General features: G+C 38.5%; 1 protein-coding gene across 1 annotated transcript in view; it reads left to right on the top strand.

Moving 5' to 3' along the window:
- Nucleotides 1-25414, top strand: part of LOC129028718 (E3 ubiquitin-protein ligase HERC2-like) — a 150433-nt gene that overhangs the window by 116544 nt on the left and 8475 nt on the right. Inside the window, 3 exon segments of the mRNA XM_063652903.1 lie at nucleotides 18772-18897; nucleotides 23893-24040; nucleotides 25088-25167. The gene's annotated coding sequence lies outside the window, so the exon portion shown is untranslated.

The raw sequence follows: 25414 nt of genomic DNA, 5'->3' as shown, positions 1-25414 counted from the left end.
GAGAAGCTGTCTTACGCCTCTCACCTCAATTCTTAGACTTCAAGCATCATCTTCCCTCTGTGCGTGTCTGGCTCTGGGTCCAAATTTCTCAATTTCTCCCATGCCTTTTTTTTTTTTTTTTTTTTTTGAGACAGAGACTCACTATGTCACCTAGGCTGAAGCGCAGTGGCACAATCTCGGCTCACTGTAACCTCTGCTTCCTGGGTTCAAGCAACTCTTCTGCCTCAGCCTCCTTAGTAGCTGAGACTACATGCACACGCCACCCTGCTGGGCTAATTTTTATATTTTTAGCAGAGATGGGGTTTCGCCATGTTGGCCAGGCTGGTCTTGAACTCCTAGGCTCAAGCTATCCACCCATCTCTGCCTCCCAAAGTACTGGAGTTACAGGCATGAGCCACCACACCTGGCCAGTCCAAATTTCCCCTTTTTATAAGGACACCACTCATAATGGATTAAGTCCTCCCAGTTACCTTACCCTAACTACATTGGCAAAGACTGTATTTCCAAATAAGATAGTATTCTGAGATACTGTGGGCTACGGTGGGCTAGGCTTTCAACATGTTGTTTTGGGGGCACACAATTCAACCCATAACAGTGCCAGCAGAAAAGAAAATTTACCTATTTCCTCATGCCTTACAATCATTGGGATTCTGTCTCATCCTAAGCATTTGTCGTCCATTCCAAAGGCAGAAACTTTTAGAATATTGCATATTTTACTGTAATGTGGTCTGTTGAAGGAAATTTCTTGGTTAAAGCAATTCATATACTGCTTTAGTAATTACCAGCATTCACAGCTAAGATACATGTATAAATGTAGACATACTATGAATAGTTTTATATAAAAATCTATTTCATAAATTTTGGAAATTCTTTTGAAGTGGCCAAGTCAAGTAGTTGAATTTGAATACCATTGACCTTTTTTGTTTGTTTGTTTTTGAGATAGGGTCTTGCTCTGTCACCCAGGCCAAGTACAGGCTGCAAGTAATCCTCTGGCCTCAGCCTCCCAACTACCTGGGACTACAGGCACACAACCCCACAGCCAGCTAATTTTTAATTTTTTTGTAGAGACAGAGTCTCACTATGTTACCCAGGCTGGCCTTGAACTCCTGAGCTCAAGAACCCTCCCGCCTCAGCCTCCTAAAGAGCTGGATTAGAGGTGTGAGCCACCATGCCTGGCCACATACTTTTATTATAAAACTCATTTTCCTCATCAAACAGTGCTAATACACTTTTGCAAATGTCAATGTGCATTTCACTTTTGCCATTCTCTGTACTTCACCATCTCCTTTGTCAGCAGAGCTGTTTGCCCTGCGGACTTGACAGCAGTGGTATGGCAGGTGAGTAATTAGCTGGAGTGCAGGAGAAAGCATTCATGTTCATCTTTTCATGATTAAAGTAGGGTTATTATTATTTTTAGCTTAGTCTTTTGTTTTGAAAGCCACCCTTAGTGGAGAGAGATGAAGATTTTCCAAATTGATTTAGTCTCCACAACATTTCCAGGGCCAAGCCTGGGGTCCTAACCCATAGCACATCTTCTGTAACATGGAGAGGTTGCTCCTTTCTCCAGCAAGGCTGCGCCTCAGTCTAGTGTCCTCAGGAGGATGTGCACACAGGGCATGTCCAGCCAGGATGTGGAAAGCCTTCTCCCTCTCCTGGTGCCAGGACAAAGGAAGCGGGCAGCGAGTCATGTTTCATGATGGTGGTCGCTCTCCAGGGCAGGGAGGCTTTCAGGGAGAGCCAAAAGCAGAAAAGGAGCTTTTGCTCCCTTCCCAGGCAGAGCTCCCAGAGGAAAGCACCTCACAGAAATCCCACCTCCATCAGCAACCCAGAGAAGCCGCACGAGAGTGAAGGTGGAATTAGTGCCCTGAAATGTTCAGTCACAGGTTGAGTCTGGGTTTAGCTCCCCGGAGTCTCCTTCAGTTCCTGAGTGGTAATGGAAGACATCTAGAAAATTTAATGTACTCTTGACTGGCCAGGGGGTGACAAGGTGGTGGCAAAATGACCCTTCAGCAGAGAGGTGTAGGTAGAGAGACTATGGGTTCTATTTTGTTCAGAAAAGGCCCAGTTTGTGCCTGTGACCCCAGCTGAATTGTTAGTAGCTCCTCCTTTCACTCTCAGAGCCATCCTGGCATGAACAATAAAGCCGATGGTCTCCCTAGTGCAGAGCTCTAAGCCAGCCAAGGATTGGATGGGGTCCCAGCCACACCACCGAGAACGTGCAGCAAGACAACAATGGCAGTGTCGAGGGACTAGGGGAAAGAGAGTGTGCCCACTGGCAGCAATTAGGGCCCGTTTGAGGATATCGTGCATGGATTTGAGTCAGTTGCTGTATATTTGCCCTGCACTGGAAGTAAAAGGCACTGATCCAGGTGTCACATGTGGACAAGATGATGTGATCCCCGGAAGCCCAGTGGGCCGTTTTCTTTCTTGTGGACCTTCTCAGCGAGGAAACCTCAGAAACTCCACAGTAGACCTTTTACCACCTCTCATCGACAAGAATTGGGTCACGTGCCCACTCTATACCATCCACTGCTGTGTTCATCTGGGTCCTCTAAGAATCAAATGCAAGGCAGGATGAGAAGTGCAAGAAACTTATTTAGGAAATGCCTGTGAGAAAAAAGAGGGAGAGAAAGCAGAGTGATGCTGAGAGAGCCATCAGATTGCACTGAAAATCTGACCATGAGTGAAGGAGAGAGGGAAGGAAGGAAGGTTGGATGCAAGCATCTTAAATGCAGTAGGTTCTAGGAGAATTCAGCAAAGCTGGAGAGGAAACCCTGAGCCAATGTCATTCATCATAGGCCTCCAGTGTCTCCCAAGAATGGCTCTGCCTTCAATACCCTTGCTGTGCTTAGTCACTGGCTAGGAGAATCCCATGGGAAGCTTGACCCAGAACTGGGGCTGTTGGCCAGTGACACCCTTTGCAGTTGTGTATCTGAGCAGAACACTCATTGGTCCTGCCACTAGCAAGGTAAATGTGAGCATGGTGATTCACTTAGAACAATCAGGATGTGCGGTGGCTCACGCCTGTAATCCCAGCACTTTGGGAGGCTGAGGCAGGCAGATCCCGAGATCAGGAGAACGAGACCATCCTGGCCAATATGGTGAAACCCCGTCTCTACTAATATACAAAAATTAGCTGGGCATGGTGGCAGGCGCCTGTAATCCCAGCTACTTGGGAGGCTGAGGCAGGAGAATCACTTGAACCCAGGAGGCGGAGGTTACAGTGAGCCGAGATTGCACAACTGCACTCTGGCTGGGTGACAGAGCGAGACTCCATCTCAAAAAAAAAAAAAAAAAAAAAAACAATCAGGATGTACATGTAAGACACAGGAGGGAGGAATGAACATGAACAAAATTGAGTGTCTGTAGAATGGAAAGGAGAAATGGATGCTGGTAGGGAATGGAATGTGTCTACTATGCTAAGGATTTCTCTTTCTGTAACACATCTAGCTTAATGCCTTTTCTCTTTCTTTTTTTTTTTCTTTTCTTATTTTTCTTTTCGGTGGTAATGGAGAAGACTTAGAAACCATTTATGTTTCTCTTAGGCTTATTATTTTAGCCAATTTTGAAATTTACATTTTTCTAGAGAAGTATCCAATTCATCTCATTTTTGAAACTTAGCTCTTCAAATGTAATCATGGTATTCCCTTATTGTTAAAAACAGTCTCCTCTTTACCTATAACAATGTCTCTTTCATTCCTAAACTCGTTTATTGGTTCCTTGCATAGTTGTTGTTTTGTTCAGACCATCCAAACATTGTCTCTGAGACATCTAACGACTAGATTTTTGTTTTGTTCATTAATGCAGAGGTTTTTTTACATTTCTATTTATATAAGTTTTTATTTCTTTTATCTTTGTCTGGATTTATTTTGGTGTTATATTTTCAGCTGCTAGAGCTGAATTCTTAATTCATTCTATTTCCATTTTTTTCTCCATTGAATGTATTTAGGGCTATCAGTTTCCCTATACAGAAGTTCTGAATTTTACTGTAGTGTAGTTTATCGGTCTTTAACATTTTACTTAGTGCTATTTGTATTCTGGTTGAGAAATCTGCCTCATCCAGAATTATGAAGAAATTCTTCTTTTTGTTTTTGTTTGTTCGTGGTTTTTTTTTTTTTTTTTTTTTTTTTTTGAGATGCGGTCTTGCTGTGTTGCCCAGGCTGGGGTTCAGTAGCACAATCATGACTTACTGCAGCTTTGACCTCCTGGGCTCAAGTGATTCTCTCACCTCAGCCTTCCAAGTAGTTGGGACTACATGTGCACGCCACCATGCCTGGATATTTATTTATTTATTTATTTATTTGAGTCTCGCTCTGTCGCCCAGACTGGAGTGCAGTGGCATGATCTCACCTCACTGCAACCTCCACCTCCTGGGTTCAAGCTATTCTCCTGCCTCAGCCTCTTGTGTAACTGGGATTACAGGTGTATGCCACCATACCCAGCAAGTGTTTTGTATTTTTAGTAGAGACAGGGTTTCACCCTTTTGGCCAGGCTGGTCTTGAACTCCTGACCTCAAGTGATCCACCCACCTCAGCCTCCCAAACTGCTGGGATTACAGGTGTGAGCCACTGTGCCTGGCCAAATTAAAAAAAAAAAATTTTTTTTTTTGTAGTAACAGGATCCAGCTGTGTTGCCCAGGCTGGTCTCAAACTTCTGAGCTCAAGCATTTCTCCCACCTTGGTCTCCCAAAGTCCTGGGAATACATGCCCAGCCCTTCAGATATTCTTCTATGTTTGTGTTTGGAAGCCTTAATGTTTTTCCTTTCACACCAAAGGCTATAATCCATCTAGAAATTAGTTTGTATACATTGTGAGGTATAATAGAATCAATATTTTTTCTATATGACTGTTTAATTGACCTAGAGCCATTAGGTGAGGAATGATCTGTTGCCTATTTCTCTGAAGTCTGGTAATGACAATGTATTTATGGACCCTACTTTGTTTCATTGATCTGTTTGTTTATTTGTGCCAAAACCATTGTGATATATCTACTGTAGCATTAAAATAAGTCTTGATATCTGGAAGTGTAAGTTTCAGCTTTGTTCTTGCAGATTATCTTTGCTTTCCTTGACACTGCATTCTTATATCGTTGAAATCAGCTTGTCTGTTTTTAAAAATCTGCTGGATTTTGATTGGAACTGCATTGGATCTGTATGTCAATTTAAGGAAAATTGACATTTTCCAATACTAAGTCTTTCAATTCATCAATATGGCATATCCATACATTTTTTAGTTCTTTTAAAATTTCTCTCAGTAATGTTCATAATTTTTACTCTATGTCTTTAATATCTTTTATTAAATTTATTTTCAGGTGTTGGTTATTTTGGTGTTACTATAAATGGTATTTTTTTCAGTTTCTATTTGTTTCTGGGGTGTGGAAATATTGATTTTTGTGTATTGACATTATATTCTTACTATATTCATGTATTAATACTAATAGTTTGTGAATTCTTTTGGATTGTATACATACACAATTGTGACATCTGCAAATAATGAAGATGGCAGCTGTCCTTGTTATGCATTTCACTTCAGGAGAAAAGTTCCCTATAATTCACCATTATATATGGTTTTTACTATAACATTTTTTATAGATATTTTATTTGGTGAAAGAATATTTTTCTTTTTCTAGTTTGCTTCATTATGTACAAGCACAGAGCTTTATCAAATGCATTTTCTGCATCTTTAGAGATGATCACATGGTTTTCTCCTTTTTCCTTTTTAATGTAATAAATGACATTGATTTTTCAAATGTTAAACCAACTGTTTCTTCCTGTGATAAACCTACCTAGTCATTGTTCTTTTCGATTAGAATTTATTGTTAGTTGCCAGGCGTGGTGGCTCACCCCTGTAATCCCAGCACTTTTGGAGGCTGAGGCAGGCGGATCATGAGGTCAGGAGATCGAGACCAGCCTGGCTAACACGGTCAAACTCTGTCTGTACTAAAATACAAAAAATTAGCCAGGTGTAGTGGCATGGGCCTGTAGTCCCAGCCACTTGGGAGGCTGAGGCAGGAGAATCGCTTCAGCCTGAAAGGTGGAGGTTGCAGTGGGCCAAGATTGCGCCACTGCACTCCAGCCTGGGTGACAGAGCGAGACTCCATTTAAAAAAAAAAAAAAGAATTTATTGTTAATATTAATTATTGTTTGTTAAAAGGTGTATCCTTTTATATATCACTGGATGTGATTTTAAATTATTTCACTTAAGGTTTTTGTTGTCGTTTTGGTACCTACGTGCAAGAAAGGGTTTGCTTGTTTGTTTTCTTGGAATGCCTTTTTCAGGTCTTGGCATTTTATTCTGCTTTTATAAAACAAGTTTAGAAGTGTTTCCTCTTATTCTCTGCAATAGTTTGCATACGATTGGTGCCATTTTTTTTTCTTTAAATGTTTGGCAGTGTGCACCAGGAAATATTTAGAATTATGCATTTAATGTCTTTGAAAGATACAGATTCTTTAGATTTTCTTATTTCTTATGTCCATTTAGTTTCAATGAATTTGCCTATTTCAAATAACTTTTAAAAAGTTATTGGCATACTTTTCATAGCATCCTCTTATTGTTCGTTCACTTTCTGAACAACCTGTAGTATGTCCTCTTTCTCATTCCTGATATTGACTATTTGTGCCTACTCTTCTACTTGCTCAGTCACATCAGAGGGTTATCAATTTTATTAGACATTTCACAGAAACAACTTTTGGGTTCATAACTGTTTTACTCTAGTTTTCTTTCCTTATCATTAATGTCTGCTCCTATCTTTATTATGTCCACTCTTACCTCTTTAGATCCCATAGGCTGTTTTTTTCCTAAACTTCTTGAGATGGATTATGAAATCATTAATTTTCATCTTTTCTCCCTAAAACGTATACATTTAAGTCTAAAAATTTCTCTCAATGCATACCTTATATTTAATTTAATAATTTTGATATGAAATGTTTTCCTTCATCATTCAGTTAAATTACTTTGTAAGTTTTGTAATTACATATTCTTTGACTTGTGGATTATTTGGAAGTATAACATCCAACCATGAGGGAATTTTCCAGTAATCATTTTAAAATTTATTTTTATAGCTTAATTCTACTGTGGTCAAAGAACATACTCCATATTATTTCAATATTTCAAAATTTATAAAACTTGGTTTGTGGCTCAGAATATAACAAAGTTTGGGAGAATGTGATGTGTAGTCTTCTGTTGTTGGATACAATGTTCTATGTATGTCAATTAGGTCATGTTTAGTAATTGTGTTATTCCAAATTATAGCCTTCCTGATTTTTGTCTGCTTATTCTATCATGAGAGATGTGCTAAAACTACCCCGTGACTGTGCATTGTGCCTTATCTATTTGGAGGCTAGGTTGTTAGGTATGTTCACATTTAGAATCATCGCATCTTCCTAGTGAATTGACCCTTCTGTGATTATAAAACGTTTCTTTCAGCACTTTGAGGATATCTCCCTATTGTCTTCTGACTTCAGTTTATTCTGTGGAGAAGTCAGCTATCAGTCTTCTTTTTGTTCCTTAGAAGGTAATTTGTCCTTTTTCTTCATCTGCTTTTAAGTGCGTTCCCTTTGTTTTGAGTTTTCATCAATTGGGCTATGGTGTAATTAGTGCCTTTCTTCAGCTTGAAGTCCAGGTGTCTCATGAATCTGTGGCTTGAGATCCACCATCACTTTTGACAGATTCTCATTTATTATCTCTTCAGATTAACTTCTCTCCCAAGCTCTTTGTTATGTATTTCTGGGACTGTAAGGACTGTAATTCTACCTTTACCTGTATCCAATTTGTCTAATTTCCACTTTCTTTTTACTGTCATTTTACTGATCCTCTGCTCAGGTGTGTCTAATTCAGGGATCAGCAGATTACGACCAGCAGGCCATCATTGTTTTTGTAAATAAAGTTTTATCAGAACAGCCACCCCTATCTGTTTACACATTGTCAATGGCTACTTTTGCACTATACTAGCAGAATTGAATAGTTGCAACAGAAACCATGCAGCCTGAAAACCTAAAATATTTACTATCTGGCTCTTTATAAAATACTTGCCAAAGTCTATTTTAATCCACTTTTAAGTTCGTCCATTGAGATATTGATTTAAATCATTGCATCTTTTATTCCTAGAATTTCCATTTTAGTTATAGCTTGTTTCCAGTGAAATTCCCCATCTTATAATTTGATTTCTTGAACATTTTAATCTTGTTCCAAGTTCTCTGAAAAACAGTGCCCGAGGCAAAGTGTTCCAATACTTGTGTTATAATCATAGGAATAGCATAAGGTGTTGCTAGGCCCCTCCTGCGGGGAAACAAGACTGAAGCCAAGGCCAGGGTTGTAGGAGGTAATAATGGTGTACTTAAGTTTTTATATTTTCATCAGTTAATACCAATATCTGGATTTCCTGTCATTATGTTTATAATGTCTATTTTTTTTCACTTTTTTGGGTTGTCATTAAATTTTGTTTTTTCTATTCTTAGTTACTTTTAAAGTTTGTGCTGTATATTATGGAAGAAAGGTTGTGGATATAATTTGAGATTGTAGTAGATTTATTGATACTGTTTGTTAAAATCCCCTTTAAAAATTATTATTGGATAATTTTTGCTTCTAGATCTTCAGTGTAACACTCTTCCAACTGGATGATTTTAGCTGTCTTATTTTTGCTTCTAGAAGACAGCTAGGTTAGCAACAGGTGATCTTTATCTAACAAGGAATTGAAATAACTTGAACCAGGGCTTTATACCCTTTGAAGGTTGTCCTGTTTCCAGTTTACTTTTTCCTATGATAGAACTTTCTAGGGTTCTGGGTTGGGAACAGAAACAAAGCTCCTTTTAGCAGTGTATCCTATCTCTGTAATACCTGTGCTCTCCCCACTCCATTACCATAACCCTGCCTCCCCTTCCCTACACACATATCTTGTGTCTGGAGTTTTTATGTCATTTTGTAATTAAATACATAAAACCACTATTTTGAAATCAATCCTTGTTTAGATTCTCTTGTAAGCTTTACTGATTTATTTAATCATTATTGCTTCTTACATCTCACTACTTCTGTATTTATATTAGTTCTTAGGTACATTCTTTAGTAGTTTTTTTTCTTTTTTTCCAGTGAATATCTCTAAGTGTTAAAGTTTCAGAATCATTTTGTGTTGGAAAATATATTTATTTCATTGATTAATGATTGGTCATTTGATTATAGGAGGATAACTGATAACTGATTACTGATTAATAACTTGGTTATAGAATTCCAGATTCAATATTCTTGTCCCTCATCACTTTGAGGACTTGACTTTGTTTTCTTGAATCCAATATTTCTTGTGAGAAATATGATGTTAATCTGATTTTTCACATTTTTCTAGGTAGTCATATTTTTGTTTATGATAACTTTTAGGATTTTTCTTTATGCTTTTTGTTTTATTTTTTAAAATGTCTAGAACTCAGTGAGCATTTTGAAACAGAGACTTCTGTCTTTCTTAAAATCTAGGAAATTCTAAGCAATTATATCATTAAATATTGTCTCTTCATCATTCTATTTGTCTATTATCTCTATTTTTTAAAGAAATATTATAGCAGATTTATTGATACTTTATTAAAATTCCCTTTAAACTGTATTATTTTGATAAGCTGTTTCTTCCACTAAATGTAGCATTTCTCATATGAAATACCTTTTATAATACTACTTTTATTTTATTTTATTTTATTTTATTTTATTTTATTTTATTTTGTTTTGTTTTATTTTATTTTTTGAGATGCAGTCTCACTCTGTTGCCCAGGCTGGAGTGCAATGGTGTGATCTCGGTCATTGCAACCTCCGCCTCCTGGGTTCAAGCGATTCTCCTGCCTCAGCTTCCCAAGTAGCTTGCATTACAGGCATGTGCCACCACACCCAGCTAATTTTTGTATTTTTAGTGGAGCCAGCATTTCACCATGTTGGCCAGGCTGGTCTTGAGCTCCTGACCTCAAGGGACCTGCCTGCCTCAGCTTCCCAAAGTGCTGGGATTACAGGCATCAGCCACCACACCCAACCCACTGTATTAATTTTTATTGTTAAAATTTTTTATCCCAATTGTATTTCTTGTTTTTTTTTTCCAATTGCATTTTTTAGAGATTTTTCTTTTTCATTTTCATGTTTTTTTGAGACAGAGTCTTGCTTTGTTTCCCAGACTGGAGTGCAGTGGTGTGATCATGGTTCACTGTAGCCTCAAACTCCTGCACTCGAGGTGTCCTCCTGCCTCAGCATCCCCAATAGCTATAGCTGGGACTACAGGTGCATGCCACCACACCTGGCTAATTTTAAACTTTGTCTATTGGAGAGATAGGATCTCACTATGTTGACCAGACTGATTTCAAACTTGTGGCCTCAAGTGATCCTCCTGCCTTGAACTCCCAAAGTGCTAGGATTACAGGCTGAGCCACTGTGCCTGGCCTGGTTTTTCTAACACATTAATTTTTTCTTTTACTTTTTTTTTTCTTTTAGATGGAGTTTCCTTCTTGTTGCCCAGGCTGGAGTGCAATGGTGCGATCTCAGCTCACTGCAACCTCTGCCTTATGGGTTCGATCTATTCTCCTGCCTCAGCCTCCTGAGTAGCTGGGACTACAGGCACATGCCACCACACCCAGCTAATTTTTGTATTTTTTAGTAGAGACCAGGTTTTGCCATGTTGGCCAGGCTGGTCTCAAACTCCTGACCTCAGATGATCTACCCACCTCGGCCTCCCAAAGTGCTGGGATTATAGGTGTGAGCCACTGTGCCTGGCCACATTAATCTTTTCCTAGCATTTTTAATTGACAAAAATTGTATATATTTATAGTGTATAACATGATGTTTTGAAATATGTATATATTGTGGAATGGCTAAATGGAACTAATTAACATATATATTACCTCATTGGTGCCCTATTTCTTTTTTTTTTTTTTTTGAGGCAGTGGTTCAAGAAATTCTCCCACCTTAGCCTCCTGAGTAGCTGGGAGTACAGGCATGTGGCACCATGCTGGGCTAATTTTTGTATTTTTAATAGAGATGGGGTTTCACCATGTTGGCAAGGCTGGTCTTGAACTCCTGACCTCAAGTGATCTACCTGTCTTGGCCTCCCAAAGTGCTGAGATTACAGGTGTGAGCCACCATGCCTACCCCCCATTTCCTTTTAATTAGATACTAGACTGTTTAAACACCATATATTTGTACACTTAAGTTGAGTTCTTGCAGTTGTGCTTCTAGAAGAATTTTTCAAAAGGATGTGCTTAAATATATTATTATTAAAAATAATGGTTCAGTTCTTTTACCAGCCCATCAGTCATCAGTGGAGACAAACTGACTTCTTTCCCTGCACTGTGAGGTGTGGAGGAGGTGAGGTCCAGGCTTTGTTCATGAATATTTAGAGCTCAGAGTTAGACAAATTTCACATTTTCATTTTTGAAGCTGATTTTAAAATTGGTGTGGTGATTAGAGATGTCTCATCACACAGCACCTTACTCAGCAGCCTGAATGCAATGGTGTTAATGAAGAAGATGCATTTGCCTTTATTCTTGAAGACAGGTGCAAAATGGATTTGGAAAACACCTTTTACTTTTAGCCAAAGGAAAAAAAAAAACCATAAACAAACTTGCTTGCCTGTGTTACTGCATTTCTCTTCTTGATTGCCTTAATGTATGTATTATTTTTAATTTTCTATGAAAAATCGGAGAAGCAGAAAGAAGGAGTGACTTGCCCAGCCAGGTTGAGTCAATGGGTGTGTTGGTTCTAACGTTAGATTTACAACTTTTCTCTCCTCAGGTGCAAGAGTATAAGCTTATTAAAAAGAGAAAGGGTCCCTACTAAGTGGTAAAGGGGAAAGCCCTGCTTATTGTCTGCTTAGTTCAAGGTCTTTTTTTTTTTTTTGAGACAGAGTCTCATTCTGTCACCCAGGCTGGAGTGCCATAGCCAAATCTTGGCTCACTGCAACCTCCGCCTCCCAGGTTTAAGTGATTCTTGTGCCTCCGCCTCCTAAGTAGCTGGAATTACAGGTGCCTGCTACCATGCCTGGCTAATTTTTTGTATTTTTAGTAAAGACAGGGTTTCTCCATGTTGGCTGGGCTGGTCTCGATCTCCCAACCTCAGATGATCTACCTACCTTGGCCTCCCAAAGTGCTGGGATTACAGGCGTGAGCCACCGTGCTTGGCCTTGTTCAAGGTTTTCATAGTCAGTTGAGGAAGGTTTGGGGACAAGTGTAATCCAGGGCTCTACACACATGCCAGAAAAGCAGCATCTTTCATGCTCCAGTGGAAGATTATTGTCCATTTGATATGGAGAACTGGCAACTCTCAGGAGCAAATGAGAAGGCAACCAGAGCTACTGTCAAAATAATTCTCTTTTTCTGAACTAACCTTTTAAATCAAAGAATAAATGCATGCAACCCAGGAACCATGATTTACTAGAATAGGGATTTATGTTGAAGCTTCCCCTTAGAGTACCAGGCAGTGGTACTAGGTGTTTACCATGTGTCAAACCATGGGTTAGATGCTCATAATCACATTTATTCTTCAAGAAAACTCTAAGGAAGGTCTCTTATTCCTGTCTTATGCATGAACAAACTGACCCTTAGAAAGTGTAAAGAGCATACAGTAGTATGTTTTTCAGCTAGTAAACAGTGCAGCTAGGATCTGGTGCCAGGTCTGCTTGATATCAGAGTCATGCTCTAAATGACTTTGCCCTTTGCCTCCCCTACTATATAAACCTCCTACTATACCTGGGACCAGATCAGGGTATGCAGGCTCAGGTATGGTCTTGTTTGAAGAGCTAGAATAAATCCTTCTCCAGCCCAGCCTAGCTCCACATCTCAATCCTTGAAGCCTACGGCATATCAATTTACTTAGAGTCAGAAACTGGCCTTTCTCCTTTAAACTACAGGTATATGAAGGAGGGCTCTTCAGTCAGTGCCAGGTTGCTGTGAATATGCAGGCAGATGTCTCTCTTCTGTAATTTAGGCTCCCCCTGAAACAACAGGGCAGGCACTTTTATGGGAAGCCCTGGGCAGCCCAGGCCCAAGAAGAAGTTTATGTCCCTGGAAATGGAGAGAAGACTGAATAGTGCCACAGAAAGAAAGTACAAGTGAATCTCCCCAGTTCACCAGCTAGTTCCTCCCAGGGCCAGGGTTGAGGCAAAAGACCACATGATGATGATCCTGCAGCAGGTGATTCTCACAGTGGGCTTCCTGGACCTGCAGCATCAGCATCTCCTGGGAACTAACTAGAGATACAGATTCTCAGGCTCCACCGCAGACCTACTGAGTCAGAAACCCCAGGGTGTGGCTCATCCTCCAGGAGATGATGGTACGCACTCCACTTTGAGAACCATCGCCTCTTTAAGCCGGTGTCTTTGGATAGCAGCTGGAGCCATATTGCCATCACTATTCTTGCCATATCTGTGTTATTCCTGCACTGTTATTTACTAAAGGATTTTTCTTTAAGGGGGCGTTTACTCAACTTAAATAAACATATTCACAAAAAGAATTTAATAACTACCGTAAGTGGAAATCTATCCCTTGTCACAAATAGAGCACAATCACAAAATTCATACAGTGAGAACAAACCAGTGGAGTAAGTCACTTCAAGTTTCTACCAGCTCTGACATTCATTCAGTTTATTTTCAATTCCCTCTGAATTTTCTTGAATGTTATAAGCATTTTTATAAGGCAAAGTTTCCTTTACATCTTTGAGTCACTTATGACTCTTTGGGTACTCTTACTCTGCAGAAAAACAAACGTATCTCTCTCTTTTTTATTTGTTTGTTTGTTTTAGAGGCAGGTCTCACTAAGTTGCCCAGGCTAGACTCAAACTCCTGGGCTCAAGCGATCCTCCAACCTCAGCTTCCCAAGTAGCTGGAACTACAGGCATATGCCACCATGCCTGGCTAATTTTTAAAATATTTTGTAGAGATGGCATCTCACTATGTTGCCCAGGCTGGTCTCCAACTGGTGGGCCCAAGCCATCCTCCCACCCCAGCCTCTGGAGTAGCTGGGAGTGCAGGCATGTGCCACCATGCCTGGCTCAAACATCTATTTTTTTAAAAATTTTATTTCTTTGTTCTTACACACAGTCATTCAGAGAGACGTTCACATTTGGATCCGTAAGATAAAAGACACTTTCTACTCCAGAGGAGACACTTTATAATGGGATTCAGCTTAATCCAGTTGATTAAATTCTTGGGAAGCAAATAGGTGTTTCTCATACTCGGGTGCCCATGGAAAGACGTAGTCCTGCTGGAACTGTAAATGTGCATGAGCACTTAGCAGTGAGATTGTCTTACAGTCTCTGTAAGAACAGAAGGGAGATTTTAGGCTGCTTTTGGGGAGCCTGCCATTTTCTGTACACTGGCAGAATTTCAGTTCATTTGCTCAAGATACAGAAAGGCACTCTGCCTCATTTCTTTTGCTTTGTGCTATCTCTAAACTGTGATAAAACAGAAGAGGAAAATTAATTGTCTCTCCCCAAATTATAAACACCTGTATATGCCCTGTTTTCATTTAGAAGTCTATTTCTATTTAGAACAAAGATTTTTTTTTTTTTCTGACTCAAGGAGCTGTAATCTCATTTTGTACTTGTTTTGGGGAAAATAAAATATGCACATAAAACCCACAAGGAAAGCATTACCAAAATTTAATTATATTAGTCATCAAATCTGTGTGATGTGTGTGAATGGATTTTAAAGTGTTTTGGATAATCAAGAAAATTAGTCCATTGGTCTCTAAAGTACCGGGGGTGCTTGGATGGACTTTCCTAGTCCCATCTGTAATCGTCAATGTGAGACACTTGAGATCAATCTGGAGCAAGTACCTAGATTGCCATTGCCATCTGATATCGTTGACTTTCTGGCAGATATTGGCACCCAAGTAACATTTTATTGACTCCATTTGGATTTTCATTCTTGTGGTTTCGACCTTGCTTTTTATAATGCTTACCAGTCCGTCCTTCTGCACTCAGCTTACATCCAAGCCGTGTCTTATAGAAAGCTGTCTAGTGGTTTATAAAATCAGATTCCTCACGACAATCAGGACTTTAAATGTATTTTCAGACCTTTAGACCAACTGGCAGACGCAGAGCGCTTGGCTTTGGCCATTTTTTTCTTTCGTAAAGAGCTCATTCTAGTTTTGAAAAATTACCTTTTTTTAAAAAAGTTTAACTTAACAGACACTTATGTAGTGACAGGAAACTTGGAATCAGATCTTTCAGGAAATAGAAGCATCATTTTGTGACTTGCTTTTTAAATTTATAGCACTCATCTATTTGCAATGTTCACTTTCCTCAGAAACTCTACAAATTAGATGTAGTAGAATCAAGAATAAGTCTTCATTCCTTCTGTTTGAAGGCTTGTGAGATGAGGGCTGGGGAGTGACATAGGGGGATGGATTTTGTTCCTTTTTGTATTGACAATGCTTAATTCCCCATTTGGAAAGCTTATTGGTATTGCAGGTGCCTGTGGCATCCCAGGGGAGAAGAGTAAAATGTGGTACTGTGTATGCAAATCACAAAATGTTATGAAAGAAATATTCAACCCAGCAACCACCCAGCGCAAAGGTAGTTCTCAAAAACATGATGTTGAGTGAAAAAAGTGGAAAACAGAACAAGATTTAAAACACATTATCATTCATTAAGCTAAAAACAGATACACAAAAAAACAACATTACATAAGATGGTTGCATATTTAAGGACATATCAACAACAAATCAAAATAGGTGTGTTGCGGGGATTGGAATGGGAGTGTCAATAAGGGAAGAAGAGAGATTATATGGAAATGAGAGAAGGGCCTTGCACAGTGCTGTGGTGACAATGAGGAGAAAAGACAATGAACCGAGGAGAATGAATAACTCACCTGCACCTGGGCTGGAAACAGTTCTTAAGAGGAGACTATTGTCATTTTTTAGTTAGAAGTGCTGAGAGTACCACAGTTGGTACTAATTGTCATTCTCAATTTTGGCCACGCATTTTAGTCATCTGAGAAGAACCTGAGGATCTTTTTAAAAAGATGCTGTTTTCCTGGATCCCAGCCACAGGACTTCTGACTTAATTGGACCATGAAGGAACCTGGGCATTAGAGTGTATTAAAAGCTCCCATGTGGTTCTGCTATACAGCCAGGGTTGAGAGCCACTGAGTTAAGTTTCTTAAAGAGGAAAAAAAAAGTGTGTGGCAGGTGGTAACTCTGCCAAGTAAAAATGAATGCAATATTCAGACTTTCCTTTTCTAACACTTTAGATTATCAGCTCAATTCTGCTGAATGTGTGGATATCCGCTTGAAGAGGGTAGTTCCTGACCATTATTGTCACTACTACCCTGAAAATGTAAAACCAAAACCAAAACTGAAGGAATGCAGCGTGGATCCCTGCCCATCAAGGTTTGTGTCATTGTCCACACCCTCTTTACTTCAAAAAGAAACAAATCAGCTTCACCTGAGACTGATCAATCTTTGCAGGGCAATACATTTCTGTTTCCTGACTTTATCTCCTGGTGGCAGGTGCCTACGTTCACATTTGTAACTATGGTGCATAGAAGTTAGGACACATTCATTAGGAATGAAAGTATAGCTTTCTCTTGTCATGGGCTATGTGTTCCTAAGTTTTTTTATAATGAACCTTTTTGAACATCTCCTGCTCTCTTCATCCAAGTAATATGTCTAGTCCATCTGCCAATCATAAATATCTTTCACTCACCATTTTAGCTTTTAAACTGGGTCACCCATTATCATGTTTTGGCTTTTGAAGTATTCCTATTAAATTCAGTATAAATAATGCATTGTGCAAGGAAGTAAAATTTTAATGCCAAAGCAAAAAAGCTATGCGTAAACTATCCTATTGCATAATTTAGTACCTGCTGACTTGGATTGCCTGGGGAAGTTTCCTGGCTTACTACAATACCTTAAAATAACAGAACAATATCAAGTCCCATAATCCTCCAGATATCTGCCAGCTGGCTTAGGAAGAAGTGTGCAAGTGGAAAAGGAAGCGTTCTCAGTGGATTTCATTTCCTGTTACTAAACTGCCCATTTCCTGTAAGTCTGGTTGAACGTAATTATGAATAGAGACCTTTCAGAGGACAAATTCTGTGAAATAAAGTGGTTTTCTGAAGATCCTACTAATACGACAGTGTGTTAATATCACTAATATATTAAGAGAGTAATTATTATAAAAAGGAATAAATTTATTGAAATTGCAAGATACTTTTTTCCTTTGATTAATATACTGCTAGTTTAGTTTTCTATATTTTCAAATAGAACTGGGGAATTTGTGTCGTAGATATTCTTGACAATTAAAGAGATGATGGCTGAATTTTTGGGAATGGTTGATAACACTTGATATTTTTAGTTTCCAATTTGGAAGAGCTCTGTCTTTTGGGATGTCAAATATTATATTCATCAATTAATGAATGTGTGAATTTATTATAGAAATGATATTCTCACAATGATTTCATTTGTAGTGATGGATTTAAAGAGATAATGCCCTATGACCACTTCCAACCTCTTCCTCAGCGAGTGATATGTTTCCTTTTCCTTTTTGCAATTTAAGTAGTTTGCAAGGAACTGTAGCATCTGTAGCAATAGCCTAAAATGTATGAGGGTTAGATATTAGACACTTTATAGAGCTAAGGGAAAACAGACTTCAACTCAATAATAGGAGAAATCTTTCTAAGAATTAGATGGAATAGGCTGCCTCAAAAGATGATGTTTCCCATCGCTGGAGCTGTCAAGCGTATCTTGGACAACTGAGTATTATAGCAGGAGCTCAAGTGTTGCAATTAATCAGAAATTTTAATCCCCTTTTATCCCGAAAAGAGTAATATGGTCCTTCCTGACTCTGAGGTTCTGTGATTCTCTAATAATATTGTCCATTAGTATTTTACAGTTTAGAGGCAGTTTGAAGATGCAGCCACACTGTATATTTTAATTGATTTAATTTTCACAATGGTCTGATGAAGGGTAAATAGGGAAGGTATATTATTCCCAGTTGACAAAAACCCCAGATGTGAGGAGCTAAGTACCTTGTGACTAAAATTTGTGTGTGGCAGTTAAGAATAAAGTCTTGGCCGGGCGTGGTGGCACATGCCTGTAATCCCAGCACTTTGGGAGGCTAAGGCGGGTGGATCACTTGAGGTCAGGAGTTCAAGACCAGCCTGGCCAACATGGCGAAACCCCATCTCTACTAAAATGTACAAAAATTAGCCGAGCGTGGTGGCAGGTGCCTGTAATCCCAGCTAATTGGGAGGCTGAAGCAGGAGAATAGCTTGAACCCAGGAGGCAGAGGTTGCAGTGAGCCAAGATCTTGCCACTGCACTCCAGCCTGGGTGACAGAAAGAGACTCCATCTTAAAAAAAAAATTAATTAAAATTAAAAAAAAGGCCAGGCATGGTGGCTCATGCCTGTAATCCCAGCACTTTGGGAGGCTGAGGCAGGCGGATCACGAGGTCAGCAGTTCTAGATTAGCTTGACCAACATGGTGAAACCCTGTCTATACTAAAAATACAAAAATTAGCCTGGCATGGTGGTGCATGCCTGTAATCCCAGCTAGTAGGGAGGCTGAGGCAGAATTGCTTGAACCCGGGAGGCAGAGGTTGCAGTGAGCCAAGATTGCACCATTGCACTCCAGCATGGGTTACAGAGCGAGACTCTGTCTCAAAAAAAAAAAAAAAAGTGTAAAGTCTTAATGACTCCCAGTCCCAGGCTCATTCAGCTGAACCACACCTGATACCTTAAGGCCATACTTTTTGCCACCATCTTTGCAAACTTCAAACAAACAACAAATAAATAATATAATTTTGTTTGCTTTTGAGCTGGGAACATAATCCTTGGACTGCATGTTCCGTGTCCTGTGGAGGAGGGATTCGGAGACGGAGCTTTGTGTGTGTGGAGGAATCCATGCATGGAGAGATATTGCAGGCAGAAGAATGGAAGTGCATGTATGCACCCAAACCCAAGGTTATGCAAACTTGTAATCTGTTTGATTGCCCCAAGTGGATTGCTATGGAGGGGTCTCAGGTAAGATTTGAGAATATGCCACTTTTAATTAATTCTCATATTTTAAGGGATATTTTCTATATGCCCACCATGGTGCTAGACAGCACGCAGACAAAAAAAGTGGTAAAAGAGCATGGTTCCTACTCCAAAGAGCTTAGGAAGACAGTTGGAGGACAAGGTAAGAAAGACCAGAAGCATCAAGGTACGCAGGAATAATTAATATTAAGGACATTAATAATAATATTTCCATGTAATTATCAGCATAATTAATATTAAGTACTGTAAAGAACAAATCTGTAAAGAACAAATGTTGAAGCAGAGTCAATCAGGAAGTATTTGTTGCCCTTGTGTTGCCTAATCCGTCTTTGAATAATTTAAACAAGCAAGAATTAAAATTTAAATTGTTTAAATTCTTTGAAGAATGTAAACAAGCGAGAACCTGAGAAACATCACTGGGTTAGGGTTAGTATTAGGGAGATGGCCAAACAGAGATGGCTGAGCAAAGGCAGTAATGACAAGAAGTGACTCAAAGTTGAAGATTTGAAGAGATGACCCATGTTACTAAGAACTGAGAGATGAAGTTGGAAATGCTGACACGACATGAAAGTGTCTGTCCTTGATCCAGTAGCTACTAAGAACCTTCACAATTTTTGTGGAGACATAATATATTTTAAGTAATTGAGGCAAGATAGCCTAACATTGGGAAAGACCAGAGGTGGGCAGCCTATTTAGAAATCATCCGTGGGGTCAAGTTGTATGAAAAAAGAAAAGAGAAGAAGGAAAACACCCCAGAGGTATAACAAGGTTCATGTCAAATTAGCGTAGTTTTCACTTTCTAAAGAGATGACTGAGTAAGCCTCCAGAACAAATAAAATGCAGCTGGATTAGTCAAAGATGAAAAATGCAGACATTGATATTTAATAATTTAATCTTAATCCTTTAATTTTCTAGAGAGTGAGGTGTAGTTGACTCAAGTTTCTCCAGCTTTCTTAAGTGATTTCCACACTTAAGTTCAACATATACATGCATTAATATATCTATTCATGTATTTATTCAATGCATCAGCTACCGTGCTAAGAAGTAAATACAACTTGCTCCTACCACCCAAAAGCTTAGAATCTAGTTGCACAGACATGCATGCAAACAACGTTGTGATACAGTATTGTATTGTGCATGAGTAGCATCATGTGCCTAGTACTTCAGAGACACAAGGTGGAATGATTCACTCCACCTGAAGGTGTCAGGAAAGCTTCAGAAAGGAGGTAGCACTTGAACTTGAAGGACAAGTGAGTGTCAGGTGAAGACCATATCAATCTTTTTCTGATATCCCCAGACTAAACATCATCACCCTGTAGAACTTTATTCAAACTTGCTAGGGAAGAAGTTATCAATTAATTTTTGGTCACATACTCCCTAAAAAGAAGATTAGAGAATTATGCATTTCTTCACATATATTTAGGTTGACATTTGAAATTTCCTATCACAAGTTTAAATAATTACAAAGAATATCATTTCAACATGTTGTGAATGTTGACATTTTAAAATAAGAGTGTTGCAGCCTTCAAAAAAATCTGTCTAGTGGAATTTAAATGCCATGATAATTTCTGTCTTTGCCATCTTTCATTTAAAAAACACAGGGGTGACCTCTTCTTTAACAATTTGGATGTTGTGCATATTTCTCCCTTGAACTCACATTTACAATCAACTCTCCCCACAGAACTTTATTCTAATATAACATATTTTTATGCTTTAAAGTCTTTTTTTATTACACTATTCTACTTCTCTCCAAGAAAATATATATGATCATTGAAATTAATTTATTTTACTTTCCTGTGGCCATAAGGCCCTAAGTATTTAAAATATTCATCTGAATTGAGTAAATTTTACTACACAGTCAAAATAATGTATATATATATATATATATTTCAAAGTTCGGTAAATAAGAATAACACATAAAAATTGCATTTCCTTTGAATACACACTTAGTTCATCATGTACATGCATTAATATATCTTGATAGAAGATAAGTGGAGCTTAAAAACTAGTCCATATATTCATCATCAGAATGAGCCATGTGTTCAGCAATGATTTTATTGTTAATTTTTACTATTGGTTTCTTATTTTGTTTTGTTTGGCTTTGCATGTGTACACTGGGAAAGCTTGTTCACATAAATCAATAGACCGGGATGGAAGGATTTTATTTTAGCAAGGTCGTTTTGTTCTTTGAACTCCTGAGTTATGTGCCAAAATTCATGTGATGGTCTAGCATCAAAAATTATTTTTAAGGATCTTTCTGCTGGCAATTTAAGTCCTCTTTCTATTTTGTTGAAAGCAAAAAATATCATCTCAGCTGCAAAAGGATTTGTTATCGAGACATTAGGGACTTTCACTTTTTCAGCCCCCAATCAACATTATTTCTACAACTGCAGAGCTTGTTTTCAGCTCTCTGAAGTCCTAGCCATATGTTTTATGTTGGCTTTAGAGCTTTTATATCACCCTCCATCCCCATAAATACCATGACTTCATCATTATGCATATTATCAGAGTAGAGGATGTTAACTAGCTCTTCTCATTCACCATACTTCACCCTTAATACTTTTCACTTTTTTCAAAAATCAAATATATTCTCAGTGATGTGGATTTTCCATCATCGAGGACATATGCAGCTCTGCAGAGGAGTTCTGGAACCATTGTAAACACTGACAGTGCCATTGGGGAAGTGTCCAGCTTCCCAGAAGGGTGGTTTAAAAGGAGAGGATACTCCTTTGGATTAACCAGTTGTAGTATAGTTATATCTTGTACTGTTTTCTTTCTCTTTGGGTGAATTTTTTTCTTTCATGGCTAAAACAGCCACTCAAGATTATATATATCTCAAATTGATAAACTTGGGGGTAGGTGAGTCAATTTTCCAAAAACGGTAATCTCAAGCTTCACTGAACTCATTAAAGTATTTGTTCAGTGGTTTCAAGAGTGGCATCATGAACTAGAGAGATTTCCCAATATTCTGCCTGATGTGCATACACTGAGAAAAGTCTCCATATCCTCGAAACATATCTTTGAAACTTGACCCTAGCAATACACAGGTACAAAGTGCTTAGAGGGTCAGAAAATACTTTTCAAACTTCTTAAAGCAGTGGCTTGGCCATGGCTTTGGCAATAGATGGCTCTGGGAGGGAATTCCACTCTGCCTGTTAGGAACTGTGTGACCTTGAGCAAGATCCTTAGATGGTGGGCCGTTTGCTTATCTGTTCAATAAGCCTGAAGCTACTGACCTGGAAGTGGGTCAGGAGGATTCATGAGATAACAAATGAAGGAAGTGCCTGTCCCATAGCAGGTAACCAAAGGCAACCTAAGAACTCTCAGCCCCTCCCTGGGGTGGATCCAGAATGGGTGGGGTCTGAAGTTTGTACAGATTGGAGGGGACTCCTCAAAAACAAGAATATAAAACACAAATATTGAGTATTGAAGGGAATGTTTATTTAGAATCAGAAAGGAAATTATAAGAAATTACGAATTTTAGAAAGATGACAACAACCACATTGTGTACTCTGGACTTAATATTAATATTTAATAATGATATATTAAATGATGTATTAGTTATGTTAATGATGTATTAATACGGGTTCATCAGTTGTAACAATGGCACCACACTAAGGCAAGATGTTAATAATAGGGAAAATCATAGGGGGAAAAGGGGGTGAAGGGGAATATTGGGGCTCTCTGTACTGTCTGCTCAATATTTCTGTAAACCCAATATGGTCCTCAAAAAATATAGTCTATCAATTTTTTTAAATGCATACATATATATACTCCCCAACATGCAGATTATATTAGCCCATTCTCACACTGCTATGAAGATACTACCAGAGACTGGTTAATTTATAAATGAAAGAGGTTTAATTGACTCACAGTTCCACATGTCTGGGGAGGCCTCAGGAAACTTACAATGATGGTGGAGGGTGAAATAGAAGCAAGTACCTTCTTCACAAGGCAGTAGGAGAGGGAGAGAGAGCATGAAGGGGGAAGAGCCCTTTATAAAACCATCAGATCTTAGGAGAACTCACTCACTATCATGAGACCAGGATGGGGAAAACTGCCCCCATGATCCAATCACCCTCTACCAGGCCCCTCCCATGACAAGTGGGGATTATGGGGATTACAATTCAAGATGAGATTTGGGTGGGGACACAGAGCCAAACCATAACACAGATAAATTTGAAAAGCTATTCTAGATTTTTATATGACATGAAAACATTCCACTCATAGGCAAGAGTAACTTTCAAATCATAAACAAATAATCCAAGAAAAAAATGCTGACAACACAAACTTCACAAAAATTCAGGGAAAAATAGCATAATGTTTTTATTAACTTTAACTGTGGCAGTTATAGATGTATCGGGATACATCGATAGTATTTTTTTCTGTAGTGTTTGGCTGAATACTCTTTGATGGCCTCGTTATGTGAGAGCAGTTTTGCAAGACTGACTTTTATAGACGGAATAGAAAAATAATCCTCTGGCATAATTCATCAGAATTGTATTATATTTTTATTGACAGTTCAGAAAGGTTTCATTCATCTTCAAAAATTATTTTGGGTAGGGTCATGTAAACTTTTAATCAAACTTGAGAAAACTTCTAACAAGTTTCTTTGATATTTGAGCAGTAAGATTTCAAGGCATTTGTAATTTTCTTGAATTACGATCTCACCTTAAATACTTTTTGAATTGAGAAGTGGAACAAGGTTGTACAAAAGAGGGGCCCTGAAATACAAGCATCACAGAAAATTAGCCTCTGTACCCTTCCTTACATAATATTTGTCTAAAAGTCTTTTGTGTTTAATATTTATGTAGTTCATGGCTCTCCTTTGCATATGATACAATAATGCCTTTGTGGTTGTCTTAAAAGAAATGCATTGGCTTCTCTTTTCTTCTTTGAAGTGCATGGTGACTTGTGGCCGAGGGTTACGGTACCGGGTTGTTGTGTGTATTAACCACCGTGGAGAGCATGTTGGGGGCTGCGATCCACAACTGAAGTTACACATCAAAGAAGAATGTGTCATTTCCATCCCGTGTTATGAACCAAAAGGTAAGTCTGTGGTGCATTGTAAATTCAAATCAAATGGTATTTCCAGCTCCCATTCCAATATTGTAGCATTTCCCTTTCAACTTACTACTTTCTTATAAAAATTGTTTTATTGACAGATTGCAATAGACCTTCCCATCTAGATAAAGAAGTTAGATATATGTGAATTATTCATCTGGAGGGAAAACTGAGCTCCTGTTGATTCAGTACAGATGGAGTAGCTCCTATTTAGTTTTATACTAACATTTCTTGGTGGACATAAGAAAATTAAATGCAGTCCCTCCCTTGAAGAAAAAGAATGGCGGGGGGGAGATTGAAAAAGGAGGGGAAGGAAAAGTAGAAGGAGGAAAAGACAGAAGAGCAAGAAAAGGAGGAAGAAGTAGAGGAGGAGGAGGAAATTATTCTTTTCCCAAGATTCTCATTCTTCTTTATAGCTACCTTTCCACTGGAGTGTAAGATTTTTGAGGGAGGAATGATGTCATCTTTATCATGTGTACTAATGCATGGAATGAATGAAAACTTCCAGTTCCCAGTGGGGATCTATGGATGCATTTATAATCTCTCCAGTAGTTCACATTTGTTCCACATGAAAGAGCAGAAATGGGTAGCATCCATGGATAGGAGGATTTGGCATCATCTCTCTGATATATGATCTTCTCTGTACATAATTATTTCCATGTTATTTAATGTTAACCATCCTCATGAAAAGTATCTTCCATCTTGAAATGGGAGAAAAGATTATTCCCAACTATTAGTAAGAAGGACTCCTCCTTAGTACTTGAGAGAGGATGGTAAAACTCTCTTGTTATTTCTGGGTTCATTATTCATACAAATAGCCTCTTAGTCATTCAACAAATGTTTTTGAGTATGTCTATCTTGCAGAAAAATCACTAGTTGCCATGACAGGTACAAACATTGACTACGTAACTCCATCAGTGAAGTCTTTTTTCCTTCCTTCTGCATTTATGATACTTTCATAGCCACTTTCATAGTGTCCATAGTTTCCTTGAAGCACCCTAAAGTTATTTTTATTTCTCACTTCATAGATAGATTATTCCCTTCTTCACATCAAGGAGGCTTCAAAGGACAGAAAGGGGCAACAGTTTGTTCCTCCATGCCAGATGTAATTGGTAATCATCTCCCTCAACAACTACAACAATAGTAAAAGTTTGAGTAAACTATAACACGGATTCTTTCATCCCCCCCAACTTTCTTAACTTTCATGTTATTTGCCTTTCTCTATTAATGTTTGCATTCCATGGGCAAAAATAAAATGTGACCAAAGATAGCAAGCTGATATGGTTGAAGTAAGAGCTTCAAAGTATGAACAACAGAAATTGGTATTGATTTATAAACGGCATTTTTATGTTAACTTTG

Source organism: Pongo pygmaeus, chromosome 16, assembly GCF_028885625.2.
Source record: "Pongo pygmaeus isolate AG05252 chromosome 16, NHGRI_mPonPyg2-v2.0_pri, whole genome shotgun sequence".
Taxonomy (NCBI): domain Eukaryota; kingdom Metazoa; phylum Chordata; class Mammalia; order Primates; family Hominidae; genus Pongo; species Pongo pygmaeus.
The sequence above is the reverse complement of the archived record's forward strand: the minus strand, read 5'-3'. Positions and strand labels throughout refer to the sequence as shown.